This window comes from Lissotriton helveticus, chromosome 4_1 (genome assembly GCF_964261635.1).
Source record: "Lissotriton helveticus chromosome 4_1, aLisHel1.1, whole genome shotgun sequence".
Taxonomy (NCBI): domain Eukaryota; kingdom Metazoa; phylum Chordata; class Amphibia; order Caudata; family Salamandridae; genus Lissotriton; species Lissotriton helveticus.
This window is the reverse complement of record NC_136063.1, coordinates 450,710,751-450,727,629: the sequence shown is the minus strand read 5'-3', so window position 1 is coordinate 450,727,629 and position 16,879 is coordinate 450,710,751.

The window sequence follows — 16,879 nt, the reverse complement described above, 5'->3', positions numbered from 1 at the left end:
GGGACATTCTAAGGTAAGGAATCCATCACTAACGTGTCTCTTTCAGATGTATGAGCCATTCGCTGATCCTTTGTTGCCATGCTAACTAGACACACTCTGGGAGTACAGCTGTGCAGGCTCCCTGCCACCCTCCATGCTGGAGGCCCAAATAGTCATGCTCCCTAAGCCGGGTAAGGACCCGCTAGACCTTGGGTCATATAGTCCAGTAGCCAATATTTTTACGTCTACCTCCAACATAGTTAAGACATTGGAAATGTGCCTTTGCCATGTGAACAATCACGTCCATATCAGTGTGGTTTTATGGCAAGCAGAGGAAAACACATGAAACTGTGGCAATTTTCCCAAGTTGCTCGCTTGATGGTAGGTGTCGATGTCCCACAAGCAGTCGTTGCATATGAAATTGAAAAAGCATTAAATACCCTAAGCTGGGAGCATCCCTGCGAGGTGCTAGAGAGGATGGGACTGGGCCAAGAGTTCATCTCCTCAATCCAGCTGCTTTATAGTAAACCAATGGCAAGTGTCTGCAAAGGAAGTGTTGTATCTGAGGACTTCCCTATAGAATGGGTCATAAGGTAAGGGTGTCCGCATCCCCTGCTACTGTTCACCATGGAGCCCTTAGCGATACAATATGCCAGTGTGGGACATGGGGGGTAGGTGGGGGCTTATGCACACCATCTCCTTATACATAAACACATTGTTCTATGTTTGCCACCCGGAGAGGTCAGTGCCTGCACTCTTGGAGGTGCTATCCTCCTTTCGGATGGTCTCGAGCTTACGTGTCAATAACAAGAAGACGGTTCTTTTACCCTCTGGCAGGGTTAGTTGGGAAAGATGCTACAGCTCTCCCTGTGACAGAACTACAGTGGCCGTGTGACCTCTTTCGATATTTGGGTATACAACAGATCTACACAGTTGAGGCAAACTATGGGCACAACATAGGAGCAGTCCTTCAGGGTGTGGATGCTTCTGTTCGATTTTGGAACCACCTCCCCCTCTTTCTATTATGGGGAAGAGGGATTAGTTACTTACCTGTAATCCTAGTTCTCCTCCAGGGGTATACTCATTAAAGTCCTAAGCACTGAATAATCTCCGCCCATGAGCGGGAACCCGGAACATATATGTGGGTAAATACATATAAAAATAGTACATAGTACTAAACAAATTATACACATATATGTATAACCAATAAAAAATATGCAGCCCAACATAACCCATAGGCTAATAAGGCCATAATTACATATTTCCTGCAGTATGAAAATAAAACATTAGTAATGCAATAAAAAGGCATGAGCCTCAAAAGCATTCCATAAACAACAGAAAACCTTTATTTTCATCAAAGAATTTGTAATAAAAGGCAATTAGCCTAAGAAGGCTGCATACAGAAAAACTACCCCTGTATAGAAAATCAGACTGACACCTCGCCTTTAAGGCATCAGAGAATCTGAACACTTTGCCTTTAAGGCCTCCAGGGGAACTCTGTTCCCATCATGCACCACAGGTGACAGTTAGGTCAGTTCTTTTGTACGGTACAGTAAACTTAGCAGGAATCTGCATCTAGAAACAACATAGTACCATCATAAAGCTACTGCTCGCCCGGGGAGGCGGGAGGGTGCTTATGATTTTAATGAGTATACCCCTGGAAGAGAACTAGGATTACAGGTAAGTAACTAATCCTTCTCTTCCAGGGGATACTCATTAATAGTCATAAGCACTGAATAGAGTAGCAAGCTCATACCCACAAAACGCGGGCGAACAGAAAAAATAATTACAACAACAACTGAAAACACACAGCCCTCGGATAGCATTAGCAAATACATTTCTAAGAGATGTTTGCCCAACCTGAGCATCTGCCTGTGTGTCTGAGTCAAGGCAATAATGGCGAGTAAAAGTGTGCACAGAACGCCAGGTAGCTGCCTTACAAATTTCTGCCATAGAAACATTTCTAAGGAGAGCTATGGTAGAAGGTTTCCCTCTTGTAGAATGTGCTTTTGGTCTTCCTGACAAAGACCTATTTGACAACTGATAAGTTAGAAGAATACAAGAAACAATCCATCTAGCAATGGACCTCTTAGATGCTGCAGAGCCTGTATCAACAGGACCATAGTTAATGAACAAACGGTCTGAATGTCTCAAAGTCTTTGTTCTATCTAAATAAAACTTAAGGACTCTCTTCAGATCTAAGGAATGAAGAGCCCTTTCAGCAGGACCAGTAGGATCTGGAAAAAAGGTAGGCAAGGTTATGACTTGATTAATATGACAATCGGACACTACCTTGGGCAGAAAAGAAGGATGCGTCCTGAGTACCACTCTATTGGAATGGAACACAGTAAACGGTTCTTTGCAACACAGAGCTTGAATCTCGCTCACTCTACGAGCAGAAGTAATAGCCACTAGAAATGCTACTTTCCAAGTTAAGTGTTGCAAAGAAGACGTATGTATAGGTTCAAAAGGAGCACCCATTAACTTAGTTAACACCACATTCAGCTCCCACGGTGGAGAAGGAGACCTGACTGGCGGATACACCTTTCTCAAACCTTCCAGAAAATCCTTTACTACATGCATCCTAATAAAAGGAGGCCTGAGTAGGTGATTTTCTGTAGGCTGTGATCGCAGCAAGATGGACTTTAATAGAATTAAATTGAAGACCAGATCTTGCTAAATGTAAGAGGTAGGGCAAAATCACCTGTTCCTGACCATGGATAGGATCAAATCCATTACTCTCACACCACAGGTAAAAACGTTTCCACTTCAATCCATAGGATTTCCTCGTAGAAGGCCGTTTCGCCTCCTTAAGGATGTTCATAGAGTCAGGATTCAACTGCAAGTGTCCATACTGGATGACTTCAGGAGCCATGCTGCCAGGCGCAGGGAGGACAGATTGGGGTGGAACACTCTCCCCTTCTGCTTGGACAGAAGATCCGGGCGACACGGCAATCTCCTGGGTGGTACTTCCGACAACTGAAGGAGATCTGGAAACCACCATTGGCGTGGCCACTCTGGGGCAATCAAAATCATCCTGGAGTTGGCTCTGTACATCCTGTTGATTACTGTTGGTATCAACGGGGTCAGTGGAAAAGCGTACAGTAAGTTCTGACACCAGTCTATCAAAAGGGCATTCCCCTGAGACCCGCTCTGGGGAAACCTGGACACGAAGACGGGGCATTTTGCGTTTTCCGCGTCTGCGAACAGATCGATATCTGGTGTTCCCCATGCCTGAAAGATACTGTTTGTGACTTCCTCGTTGAGGACCCAATCGTGAGCCTCGACGAAGTCTCTGCTTAGAAAATCCGCCTGAGAATTGAGAACTCCCGGCAGATGTACAGCTGTTATCAACAAGTCTCTCGCCAGTAACCAGCTCCAGATGGTCTGGGCTTCTATGGACAGAGTCCTGGACCGAGTCCCCCCCTGCTTGTTTAAATAATACATTGTCGTTGTATTGTCTGTTTGGACCAGGAGGGACCGAGACTGGAATGATGGAAACAGGGACTTGAGGGCTAGATGAACAGCCCGCAGCTCCAGCAGGCTGATAGGATAGCCCTTCTCTGAGTCGGACCATAGCCCTTGTACTTGCAGAGGGCCCATATGAGCACCCCAACCCAGGAGTGAAGCGTCCGTGATCAGAGTCTGCACCGGAGGGTCTTGATGAAACGGAACACCTCTCATCAAGTGTGATCTCTTCATCCACCACCTGATAGAATCCTTGGCGGACTGATGAAGAAGAATTCGATCCTCCCAACATCCCGTCCTCCGACTCCACTGGTCTTCTAGACACTGTTGTAGAGGACGCATGTGCAACCTTGCGGTGGAACTATGAAGATGCACGATGCCATGGATCCCAGAAGAGAAGATACTTGACGAACTGTTGGATAAGTGGATTGAAGAAGCAGTTGACACTTCGACCTGATTGATAACCACCTCTCCTCCGAATGACACACGTCTTCTCTTTCTGTGTCCAGAAGAGCTCCCAGGTAATGGATCCGCTGAGTAGGATTCAGAATTGATTTTTTGAAGTTGACCTGGAGACCCAGCCTGTACAAGAGATGAAGACATATGGACAGATGATCTTCCAACAGAGACGGGGACAAACTCTTCAGGAGCCAGTCGTCCAAGTAAGGATAAATGAAAATTCTCTGCTTTCGAAGGAAGGCAGCAACCACCGCCATACACTTGGAAAACGTTCGGGGAGCGGACTTCAGCCCGAATGGAAGTACTGCATACTGGTAGTGATGAACAGACACTCGAAACCTGAGAAATCTGCAATGCCTTTTGGAGATTGGAAAATGAAAATATGCATCCATCAGGTCGATGGAACACATCCAGTCCCCTTGATGTAACTGAGGGAATATTTGATGGAGCGCTAACATTCGAAACTTTTCTTTTCGAATGAACCTGTTCAACAGTCTCAGATAGAGTATGGGCCTGAATTCTGCCTTGGGACCTTTCTTTTACACCAGGAAAAACCGGGAGTACAGACCTTGGTTTCGCTGTGGACGAGGGACTTTCTCTATTGCTTTCTTGCACAGAAGGATGTTTGCTTCTTGTTGCAACAGCTTTAGAATGCGATGAAAAAGTACCTTCGGATTGATAATGGGAGGAGGTTTCTTGAACTTTAGAAGGTAACCATTTTGAATAATGCCGATAACCCACCTGTCCTTTGTTAATCGTCTCCACTCGTCCAAGTATAAAGCAATGCTTCCTCCTACCGGAGTGGACAACAGCTGCGGAGGAAGTCTCTTTTCATTGCTTCGGAGGCTGTTTTGCAGCAGAAGACTGCTGTCTATTTCCTCCTCTGCCTCGCCCAGGTCTGCGCTGTTGAAATTGAGACCTCTGTTGGTTTTGGCCTTGATTTTGCGACGACCAGTTTGACGATTGTCCACGTTGCTGGAAAGATCTTATGTCATAAGGACGAAAAATACGCCGGCGGAAGTCTTTCTTCTTCTCCAGGCCCACTGCCTTCAGAGTGTCCAGCTCCGATTTCATCTTGGTCATCTCATCATCAGCATGAGATCCAAACAATGTCGATCTGTTGAAAGGTAGGTTAACTATCTTTCTTTGGGCATCCGGCTTTAGACCCGTGAGACGGAGCCAGGCCGATCTTCTGGAGCATATGCCGTGGGCATAACCGTGAGCTGCCAGATCAGCCGAATCCGCAGCCGCACTTATACTTTGGTTTGCCACCAAAGCAGCTTCTTCCACAATCTCCAGGAAAACTTTCTGATCTTCCTTTGGAAGTTTGTCTGCAAACCTCGCCATAGAGTCCCATAAGAGGCGATCATAGCGACCCAGCAACGCCGCAGCACTAGCCACTCTCATGACCGAACCAGCTGTGTTACACATCCTTCGGCCCAAGGAATCCATATTTTTACTGTCTTTCTCAGGTGGAGCAGACGAGACAGACGTAGCCGAATGGGCCTTCCTGGCTGCAGCCACTATGAGAGAATCTGGTGGCGGTTCCGTGCACAGGAACATGGGGTCTTGATCAGGTGCCTTATCCTTTTTCGCAATCCTTGGAGGCCTGATCCTACAGTTGCTGGCGTCAAAAAAGTCTTCATTGCCGGTTCCAACAAACCAGGCACCAGTGGAAGAAGAGGCCTAGCAGAGGACTTTTGATGTAGAGTCTCAAAAATGACAGAAGATTTCACCTGAGGCACTGTCATAGTAATATTGAATTTACTCGCCCCACGACACAAAACCTCATTGAAGGTTCCCAAATCATCTACAGGTGAAACCCTGGAGGGTGGTGTTGATGAAATCGTGGGCGAATAGACTCTGTAAGAAGACCTTGTTAAAGATGAAGAAGCAGGAGATCTATGTCTTCTCTCAGGAGTAGTAGACCGATGCCTACTGCGTTCCCTAGAGCGTGAACGCCTTCGCACTGGAGATCTGGACCTCCTTGGAGAACCACCAGCCGATGGTTTCAAAGCGCCCATAGTTAGTGGTCTTCGATCAGGTCTTGGCTGCATCTTCAAATGACGGATGCTTTCTAGCCATCTTGGGAGACATACCTGCAGGTGGTGTTTTACGCACCGGAGCGCCCTCCGGGGAAACCTGCACAATATACATTCTCAACGATGATGAAGCATTCCGAACTGAATGTGGAGACCCAGAAACGGGAGCCTGCACCACTCTGGGGACCACCTGTCGTTCTCCTGACGCGGACTTCCTTGACCTCGAGTCAGAATGAGCCATCACTGAAGAATCTTGGTGTGGAGAATCTCCAACCACAGATCTGTTCACCGATGCTCTTGACTGCAGGTCGTGTGAAACAGACCTTGGAGGGTTATCCAACACCCTCGACACGGATTCAGACCTCGACAAAGACCTATGAGAGGTCCAAGAGGCTGATCTAGAATGTCTCGACGTCGACCGTGCGACACGCAGCGATCTCGACGTCGACTTCCTCAACGTCTGGCATTTTCTCAACGCCGACTGGATCTCAAGCCTCGAGCCCGAGGCATGCCTCGACGTCGAACCATGTCTCGACGGCGATCTGGATCGCCTTCTGTTTCTCGACGTCGTACCTTCGTCTCTCGACATCGATCTGAACTTCTCCCTCGATGCCGATCGAACTTTGCCTCTCGACGTCGCTCGCTCTCTCTCTCGAACGCATTGCTCTCGACGTCGTCTTCACAGCAATCGACACCAGATGTCTCGATGTCGATACACGTCTCGACGGCGACCTCGATCTCCGCCGACTTATGCCTCACCGGCTAGGTCTTCGACGTCGATGCAGTTTTCTGCGGTCTCGACGTAGACGGTGATCTTGCTTTCGACGCCGCACTTACTTTCTTCGACGCTTCCTGATTTCATTTTTTCTTGCTTATACCTTCAGGAGAAGCAGATCTTCGACGTTTTGAGTGAGAAGGGGACCTTCCAGATGACAACACTCCTTGCCCCCTTTTCACGACGTCCTTCTCTCTCCATAAGCCCCAAAAGCCGAACCTTTTCTCTTTCTTTCAAAGTTCTGCTAGAAAGCTTGAGGCAATGGTAACATTTTTCCACATCATGTGTGGAAGGTAGATAAACCACTCGAACAGAATGAGGATCTGTTTTGGACATCTTCTTCCCACAGGAAGGACACTTGTAGAATAAAGGTGGCATAACTGTCTAGAATTTTTCGAAAGACTCAGTCAGAAAAGGTAGAAAAACACCACCAAAAGCCAATTCTGTCAAAAAAGACAAGAAAATACCAAATTCTGACTGAAAACAGTCAAATTCAGCAGAGCTCAAGTTCAGGTTCCTCACAGAACAAGCCGGAAAAAAGAACTGACCTAACAGTCACCTGTGGTGCATGATGGGAACAGAGTTCCCCTGGAGGCCTTAAAGGCAAAGTGTTCAGATTCTCTGATGCTTTAAGGCGAGGTGTCAGTCTGATTTTCTATACAGGGATAGTTTTTCTGTATGCAGCCTTAGGCTAATTGCCTTTTATTACAAATTCTTTGATGAAAATAAAGGTTTTCTGCTGTTTATGGAATGCTTTTGAGGCTCATGCCTTTTTATTGCATTACTAATATGTTTTATTTTCATACTGCAGAAAATATGTAATTATAGCCTTATTAGCCTACGGGTTATGTTGGGCTGCATTTTTTATTGGATATATATAGAGAGAGAGATATTATATATATATATATATATAAAATTATATGTTCCAGGTTCCCGCTCATGGGCGGAGATTATTCAGTGCTTATGACTATTAATGAGTATCCCCTGGAAGAGAATGGCCCTAAGCAAAATGGTCTGCTACCGTGTTGCCTATACGTCTTACAAAAACTCCCCTTTGCTGCATTCCATGTACCACTTTTACTACTATGAATAGTCTCCTGGTATGGGCCGGCAGACGCAGTAGGGTGAAGTTAGATGTGTTTAAGCTAGAAGGAGTCTGGAGGCATTGGCCTGCGCACCTTTGCCTCTATTATTTTGCAGGATAATTGCCTTGTGCTGCGCAGTGGTGTGCAGCAGGTCCAAACATCAAAAAAGGCTTAATTAGTGTAGTGAGGCAAGAGTTCAGGTCTCCGGAGGTGCCCAATGATGTGATCACAGGTCACCTCCAGCTATCCATTCATAGCCAGGCAGGTGGCAAGAGTTTGGGAGCGGGCAGTTATTTTGGTGCTAAGCAGGGCCCCATTCAGCTTCAGTCGGATACAGAATGTGATGGACCTTACAGTGGTATGCAGGGGGATGCTTGATGGCTAGAGATCTCTCATTTTAATGGAACCTTCCTCACTTGAGTGAGCACCATCAAACACCACTGGGTCACTGCTCAGTGTGGCGTTTGCGCCATATGGGATGGCGCAACCACCTATATAGGTGCCACCCAGACACGCAAAGGCAGTTACTTGTCACTTTTTCCACACCAGAAGAGCAGAGCCATGTAGTGAAATGACTGTCAAAACTATGGCCCTGAAAAGGAAGCAAACCTAGCCCTATAAATTAGTCCAGAGTGGGGCGGCATGGGTGGGTCTGTAAGCATTCTTCTGCTAGATATCATCTATTCAAGATAATGAGTTACCATAGGTAATTAACTTGTTCATCTGTTAGAGACTTCTAGGTGCAGGCTCCTTACCTTTGAATAGATACCCAGGGCATACTTCCTGGTGGTGGGCTTCAGACAAGACTAGATTACTAGACTAGAAAGTCTAAGGCAGAATGGGCAAAATGCCCATACCTGTGGACCAGACTGTCCAGGCAGTAGTGATTAGCAAACATGGGCAGCCAAGCCCATGCTGCAGCCTGGTAGATGTCCACAACTGGCACTCCATGAGCCAACGCTGTGGTCGCAGACTTCTCGCTGGAGGAACAGACTTGTAAGCCCTTTGGCGACTGCTTCTTAGCCAAGGCGCAGAAGATTTTAATAAAGATGACAAGCCAGCACCAAATGGTTCTTTCTGTACTACCCAAACTTTTTTCAAGCTCCCACATAACCCACGAAGAGATAGTTGTCAATCTGGAACTCTTTCGTGCAACCAAGGAAGAAAGCAACGGTCTTTTTGGGTTCGGACTATGGAGACGCTCCTATTCCTTAAACGGATGCAGAGGAACAAAAAAAAGTGGGAAGTGTGGCCTAGATAAAATGGGGTCACCATTTTAGGAAGGAATGAGAATCTCGCGCTAAGCACCACCGCATCCACGGAATGTCATTAGATAGGGAGGCTTGGATGATAAAGCCTGCAGCTCACTCTTCTTGGCAGATGAAATAGCCACTAGGAATGTTGTTGGTAAGCAGCCAGAGGTAACAATTATGAAGTGGCTCATGTTGATGGTAAGCAGCCAGAGGTAACAATTATGAAGTGGCTCAAAGGGAGCAAATGGGAGGAAAGTGAGACCCAGGTTGAGATCCCAATGGGGCATAATAAAGGGCGTAGGGGGAAATGTATGTGCAAGCCCTTTCATGAACCTATTTACAATAGGGTATATAAAAAAATGAGGGTTGGTCAGACAGCCGCAGGAAAGCAGACAGAGCAGAAAGATAACCCTTGGGAGTGCCCAGAGTAGAGCCCTGCTGGGCAAGGGTAATAGAGGCAGCAAGAGGGTCAATAGACCTTTCTGTACAATATTGATTTTAGAGTATAGAGTTATGGTGGCTGGGCGCCTAGATAGGCAAAAACAACAGGTGATGGACAGAATGCATAACATTGTCATACATTCACCCCAGTACAGAGATCTGGGCTTAAATCCATCATTTTTGTTTCACTCCACACCACCCCAGGTCAGACATGGCCATATGCAAATCAGCCTTGACCCTGTGCCTCATGGGAACAGTCCAGCCCGAACTTGATTCCGGTCCAGGAAAGACATGGCTTGGCAGTTCGGGCTGGACTGTTCCCATGAGGCACAGGGTCAAGGCTGATTTGCATATGGCCATGTCTGACCTGGGGTGGTGTGGAGTGCAAAAAAGCGATGGATTTAGGCCCAGATCTCTGTACTGGGGTGAATGTATGACAATGTTCTGCATTCTGTCCATCACCTGTTGTTTTTGCCTTGGGCGCCTAGATAACCTCACAGACTTCGGGAGGAAGGTCAACTGTTGGCGCTCAATCTTCACACGAGGAAGAGACTTGACAAGTTTGGGTGGAGGACCTTATCCGGCTGCTGTGACAGAAGATCATACTGAAGAGGCAGCCTGATCAGAGGAGCGATGCTCATTCAAAGCAGCTCTGGACACCAGACTCTCCGTGCACAGTCCTTACCCACAAGATTGACCTGGCCGTTCTAGATCTTCTTGAGAACTCTGGGCTGAAGCGATGTGAGCGTAAAGGCGTACAGGAGGCCCGAGCTCCACTCGCAACGAAGAGTGTCACTAAGCGATAGTCACCTTGCAAACTCCAACGCACAACACTGCTGACATTGTGCGTTTCTTTTGGAGGCTAACCGATCTAACCAACGCTCGCTCCACTGCTGAAAGAAAGCTTGCGCCACCTCCAACTGGAGACACCCTTCTCGATTTGATAGGCATCAATGGCTGAGTTAGTCCTCTTGGTGATCAGAGAACCTACTAGGTGTTGAACCACCAGGATCACGGCCTGCTGTTCCAGCCATGCCCAGAGGCGAAGGGCCTCTTAACAAAGGGTCCACGACTCCCCACACCTCCCTGGTTGTTGAAGTACCACATGATGGTCGTGTTGTCTGTTAACATGTGCATCAACTTCCCCTTCACAGAGGGAAGAAATGTTGTCAATGCTAGTCAGATCGCCCAAAGCTCCAACAAGTTAATGTGGAGCCTCGACTCCGCCAGAGACTAAAGTACTCTGATCTCCACTACTGCCAGATGGCAGCCCCACCCCAGGAGAGACGCACTATAGTGAGATCTGGCCCAATCGAGATTAGTTTCCCACCACGGCAGGTCTTTTGCAGTTCCCTCTGAGATCTGGACCATGTCAGAGATTACTTTGAGGCTGTGCCTACTGAAGCTTCAGGTCTAGCTACAGAGCCCGCATATGCCACCTGGAATGACTTCCCAACAAGATGCATGAGGCCATGAGTCCCAGCAGCCTCAGTCATACTCACCGAAACCAGGAGAGGCTAAAACATCAGTATCATAACCTGAATAGCCTAGACTCGCTATTCAGGATACTCCCAGAACTGCACTGTGTAGAACAGCTCTGATGAAAGTGTGTCTTGAGAAAGGTATGAGTGACTTCAGCATGTTTATAGTGAAGCACAACAAATGCAGGAAGTCAATTGTAGTCTGGAGGTGGAAAAGAACAGTCTGGGGCGAGGACGCCTTCAACATACAGTCGTTGAGGTAGGGGGAAGACTGGCACCCCAAGCCTGTGCAGATGAGCTGCAACCACGGCCCTCACCTTGGTGAAAACCCGAGGTGCGCTGGTAAGGCCCAAGGGTAGCACAGTGAGCTAAAAGTGCTCCTGGCCTACCTTGACTGCAGGTAACTGGATGGGGATGTGAAAATATGCATTCTGCTAGTCCAAATCTACCAGCCAGTCTCCTTGGTCTAGGGCAGACAAGACCAGAGCCAATGTGAGCATCTTGAATAGCTCCGTTTTGAGGATAGGATAAAGAGTTGTGTTCTTTTGTGGTATCAGAAAGTAGCGGGAAGAGTAACCACTGCCTACTACTGTAATCTGAACCTGCGTTATAGCCCTCTTTACCAGGAGAGCTATGACTTCCTCACTGAGCAAAACAGGATGATCCTCCGCCAGCCGTTCTTGAGATGGCGGTAAAAAGGGAGGAAAAGATAGTAAAGGGAGGCTGTAACCATCCTAAATGATCTGAAAGGCCCATTTGTCCGATGAAATAGACTGCCAGTGGAGGAGATGTTGATTCCTCCATCCAACTGGACACCAATGGCCTTGCAGAACTAAATTAGGAAGGCTTGGAGCCTGCAGCTACCAAGGAGTAGGTGGAGGACGATTTCAGCTACCACATGAAATTGGAATGTACTGCGTCCTCACACACCGTGGCTAGTCTGTGCAGGACGGTGGCTGGGGTATGGCTGACTCAGTTGATAACCCCTTCCGTTGCCTCGAAAAGGGCAAAAGGAAGACTGGGAACAAGGTGTCACTGAGAGGCCTAATGACCTGGCCGAAGCTTGCGAGTCCGTGAAGCGCTCCAACGCAGAGTATTTCTCTCCGAAGAGACGAGTCTCATCAATGGGCATATCCATAAGGCTGGCCAGGAGATCACCAGAGAACCTTTATGTTCTCAGCCAGCATGGCGCTGCAAAGCCACTGTTGACGAAACTGCTCTACCCAGCGAGTCCATTATATCCAAACCACAACTAATGGTGAACTTTGCTGCATCTCTCCCATCTTTCACTGCTAGGGAGAGAGCAGCCTGGGCCTCCCCTGGGACCTGTGGCAGCACTTGCCCAACGGTTTCTCAAAGGGTGTGCAAGGATATGAGTAAGAGAATGCGCTGGTGGACGCATAGTCTTGGACCACCAACCTCTCAGTGGTCGGGTGTTGGCTGAGTAAACCTGGATCACCTGGTGGTTCTGTTCACAAGCGCCCTTGTGCTAGGCTTGGACCACACGCCTAGAAAGGCATCAGTCAGTGCCTCATTAAAGGGCAAAAAAGTTCAAATGAGGATACCCCAAGGCTGAAGCACTTAGTGCAAGTCAAGACTAATCTTTTGACCAGAGGGCAGCTCCAGTCCAAGTACCTCTGCTGCCCTCTTGACCACCATAGCATAAGAATCCACCTACTCCGTAGCCACAGTAGGTGAAGAGAACAAACCAGTATCTAAAGTTGTCTAGACCACTGGCCTCAGCAAGCTCCTCATACCAGCCTAAATCCTCACCAGGATTGCCTAGCTATTATTTTAAAGGATACAAAGACCCCCTCCCATTCTTCCCCCATGCCAGAAACTTTAAAAAAAATTACAGGCAACAAACCGAGCCTCTGGGCTCTGGCGTTGCCAGAGTCAACCTCAACAGACGGCAATTAGACTCAGTCGTCAAGAATCAGAATGGGTCTGGCACCAGGAGCATCAACTTTGGACCAGTGCAGGTCGTGTTGGCATGACCCGTGTTGAGCAGGAATCGGATCCCTGGGATCCCACAGGTGCGGAGGCTGCAGCAGTCATGATGTAGCCTCCTCTGAGACCGAAAGCGCACCAGAGGGGTCGCCCGCTCAAATACTCTGCACGTAGCTTCATGAAACTTGTGTGGAGGCGGTGGGCTTTGCTCCGGCTCCTGGAAAGGGTAGGCGAGGGTTGTACAGAGTCTAGCCTGGATCCTCTGAAGAACAGTGCCTGGACCCTTTTATGTTCCTCGCTAGTCACTCCTCAACAGACGAGGTAAAGTCAAAGTCTGCTCAGACTTATTTTTGTGCCTCTTCCGAGTGTCCCAAGAACCTAGAGTGGGGTGATGAGGATTGGAGCTCAGGAAGCAGTCCCGAAACCTTCTTTTCCTCAATCGGGACCACCAAGGAGTCGCACTTGATGGCGTTGACTGCAGGGACGCAAGCAGCTTTAGGGACCCCGGGACCCCCGGACCCCCCCCCCCCCCAAAGCCTACGGCACCATGCCCCGGCAGTCCAAGCAGAACTTCAAGTTATGGTCGCACTCGAGACACCGTACGAACACATGGTGAGGGTCAGTAACCAACAGTAACCAACATGGCACAGTGACAGGTACCAGTTGAGTTAAACCCTACATTTCTAGATATTACTACAAGACTTACAATAAAAAAACCTTCAACAAAACGTCAAAAAAAAGACAGAGGGATAAGCTCTTCTCCGGATCCGCACCAACTGGCGAGGAAAGAAAAGAACTGACGTCCACAAGCTTCGGGGGCACCTTTATAGGTGACCATGACATCTCATTTGCTGGCGACAACACGAGGAGCAGAACGAGCCAACCGACAGTGAGCAGGGTTACTGCTCATGCAAAGGTTTCCGGATCCAGTCTGACGCCTCGAAAATTCAAAGGTAAGTAATCTGCAGCTGTAAGTCTATATCCGATTTTATACAATTTACATCTGTGTCCCTTTGTAAGGTACCTCACTGTGCTAATTCTCAATAAAAACAAGAAATAAGAACTGTATCTGAATGTCCTATATTATGAGTATAGCCTTGAAACTGAAAATGAATATGCTACTTACCAGTATGCATCTGTTCTTGGCATGTAGGGCTGCTAACATTCATATCTTAGCATTAGATCGCCGCCTAGTGTTGGGTCCGGATGATTGCACATTGTTGTCCTGGAAGAGTCTTCGAAGTATCCTGAGATAGGTGGCTCCTCCCCTGGACTACAGTGCGCATGGGCATCGGCTCCATCCCCAGATTGTTTTTCGCCATTGTGGCAGAAGATGGAGTGAAAGGTGTAAAGGATGTCCATGCTAATGATTGAATACAATAGTATATCTGCAGCTGCGACAGGCACCGGGGAGGAGGGTGGGCGATATGAATGTTAGCAGCCCTACATGCCAAGAACAGATGCATACTGGTAAGTAGCATATTCAGTTCGAGGCATGTGGGCTGCTAAATTCATATCTTAGCATAGAATACATAGCAGTCCCTCCATCAGCGGCGGTTGCCCGTGCCAGCTGCAGAAACCTGAAAAAGTGTCTTGAGAACAGCCTGTCCTACAGCAGCTTGCTGCTTGGAATGCACATCTACACAGTAGTGTTTTGTAAAGGTATGTGGTGTAACCCACGTGGCTGCTCTGCAAATGTCCTCTAAAGGAATGTTCCCTAGGAAAGCCATGGAGGCCCCCAATTTGCGTGTGGAGTGCGCCCTTGGGGGTATTGTTAAAGTGCGCTTGGCCTTTTGATAACAGATTTGGATGCACTTAACGATCCACCTGGCTATTCCTGCTTTGGAAATAGGGTTGCCTTTGTGTTGTGGTGAGAAGGCAACAAAAAGCTGCTTTGTTTTCCTAAAAGGTTGTGTCCTGTCTATGTAGTACATCAACGCCCTCCGTACGTCTAACGTATGGAGCATTCTTTCCGCCACCGTTTGCGGGTTTTGGAAGAATGCCGGCAAGTCAATAGTTTGGTTGAGATGAAACTGTGACACCACCTTCGGAAGGAATTTGGGGTTAGTACGTAGCACTACCCTATTTGGATGAATCTGAATGAATGGCTCTTGGATTGTGAGCGCTTGCAGCTCACTAACACACCTCAGTGACGTAATAGCAATTAGGAAAGCTACTTTCCACGTTAGGAACTGGAGTTCACACGAGTGCAGTGGCTCGAATGGTGGTCCCATCAGTCTGGTGAGGACCACATTGAGGTTCCACACCGGAGCTGGCGGTGTTCTTGGGGGAATGACTCGTTTCAGACCTTCAAGGAAAGCTTTAATGGCAGGCACCCTGAAGACAGAGAGATGCTGCCTATTCTGAAGATAAGCTGCGATGGCGGAGAGATGTATCCGAATAGAAGTGAACGCTAGATTGCACTTGTAAAGATGTAGCAGATAGCAAATGATGTTAGGGATAGATGCATCTAGCGGGTTGATGTCATTGTCTGTACAGTAAATGACAAAACGCTTCCATTTTGCAGCATTGCATGCTCTGGTAGTTGGCTTCCTTGCCTCTTTGATGATGTTCATGCATTCTGGAGGTAGGTTAAGGTATCCAAACTCTAGGACTTCAGGAGCCAGATCGCCAGGTTGAGCTGTTGCGGATCTGGATGCTGAATTTCTCCATGGTTCTGCGTCAAAAGTCTGGGCGTGAGGCGCAGTCTTTGATGCGGCACCACTGAGAGTTCGAGGAACGTGGTGTACCATGCTTGGCGAGCCCACGTTGGAGCAACCAGGATGAGAGTCATCGCGTGCTGCCTTAGCTTTCTTGCCACCAGCGGTATCAGAGGGGCTGGCGGAAAAGCGTACGCAAATTTGCCTGACCAGTTCATCCATATCGCATTCCCCTGCGACTGTGGGTGATGGAACCTGGCGGCAAAGTGTTGGCATTTTGCGTTTTCTTTTGTTGCAAACAGGTCTATCTCCGGATGACCCCACTGCTGGAAGTACGGGTGGAGTACAGATGGGTGTAACTCCCACTCGTGCATTTGATGGCTGTATCTGCTGAGCAGATCCGCCATCTGATTGTCCTTGCCCGGGAGGTGTTCTGCCATGAGGAAGATGTTCCTCTGAATGGCCCACCGCCACATGCCCTGAGCCAGATGAGACAGCTGTGGCGAGTGGGTGCCCCCCTGCTTTTGAATGTAGTACATCGCGGTCATGTTGTCCGTCCGGACTAACACTACCTTGTTGCACAGATGTACAATGAAGGACTTGAGCGCCATGAAGATAGCCATCAGTCCCAGATAGTTGATGTGCATCTTCTGTTGCTGCGTCGTCCATAGTCCCTGCACTGTGTAAGTGAGCAGATGAGCTCCCCATCTACATATAGAATTATGCATGCACCAGTCTTAGAGTCTATTAGCCTTTGCCCTGATAACTTTTGGATTCTATCAACATGTACTCTAAACAACAGATACTAGATATGCCTGGGTACATGTCGCTCTGACACTCCAGACTTTAGTCTCCTCTTCTAGCGCAGAAGTCATAGCCCCCAGTTCTCCCTGGTAACACGTCATTGCCCATTTACGCGCACCACTAGGTTAGAGGTCCCAGCTGCTCAGGTAGCCCCCTCCATGTTTCTGCCCCGTTTATGACATATTCTGTTACGTTTACATCACATGTCTATGTATACGCCCTGTACACGCCTTCTTGTTACATCATTTTGCCCTTATCTTTCGCGACTGTTACGAACCACGCCTACTGCTACGCCTACTGTATTGAATGTAATGTATTTGTTTAAGTATATATACTGTACTCGCATATTAAAAGCTAGCCTAGCCTATCTTTGTCCGTTGCCAGATCCTGCCCCCGGCAGCTGCCATCCTATTCCCGTACAGGCTGTCCTGTTCTTGTCCTTTATGCCTGATTAAAAGCCTGTAAACTCCAGCTACCTCGAA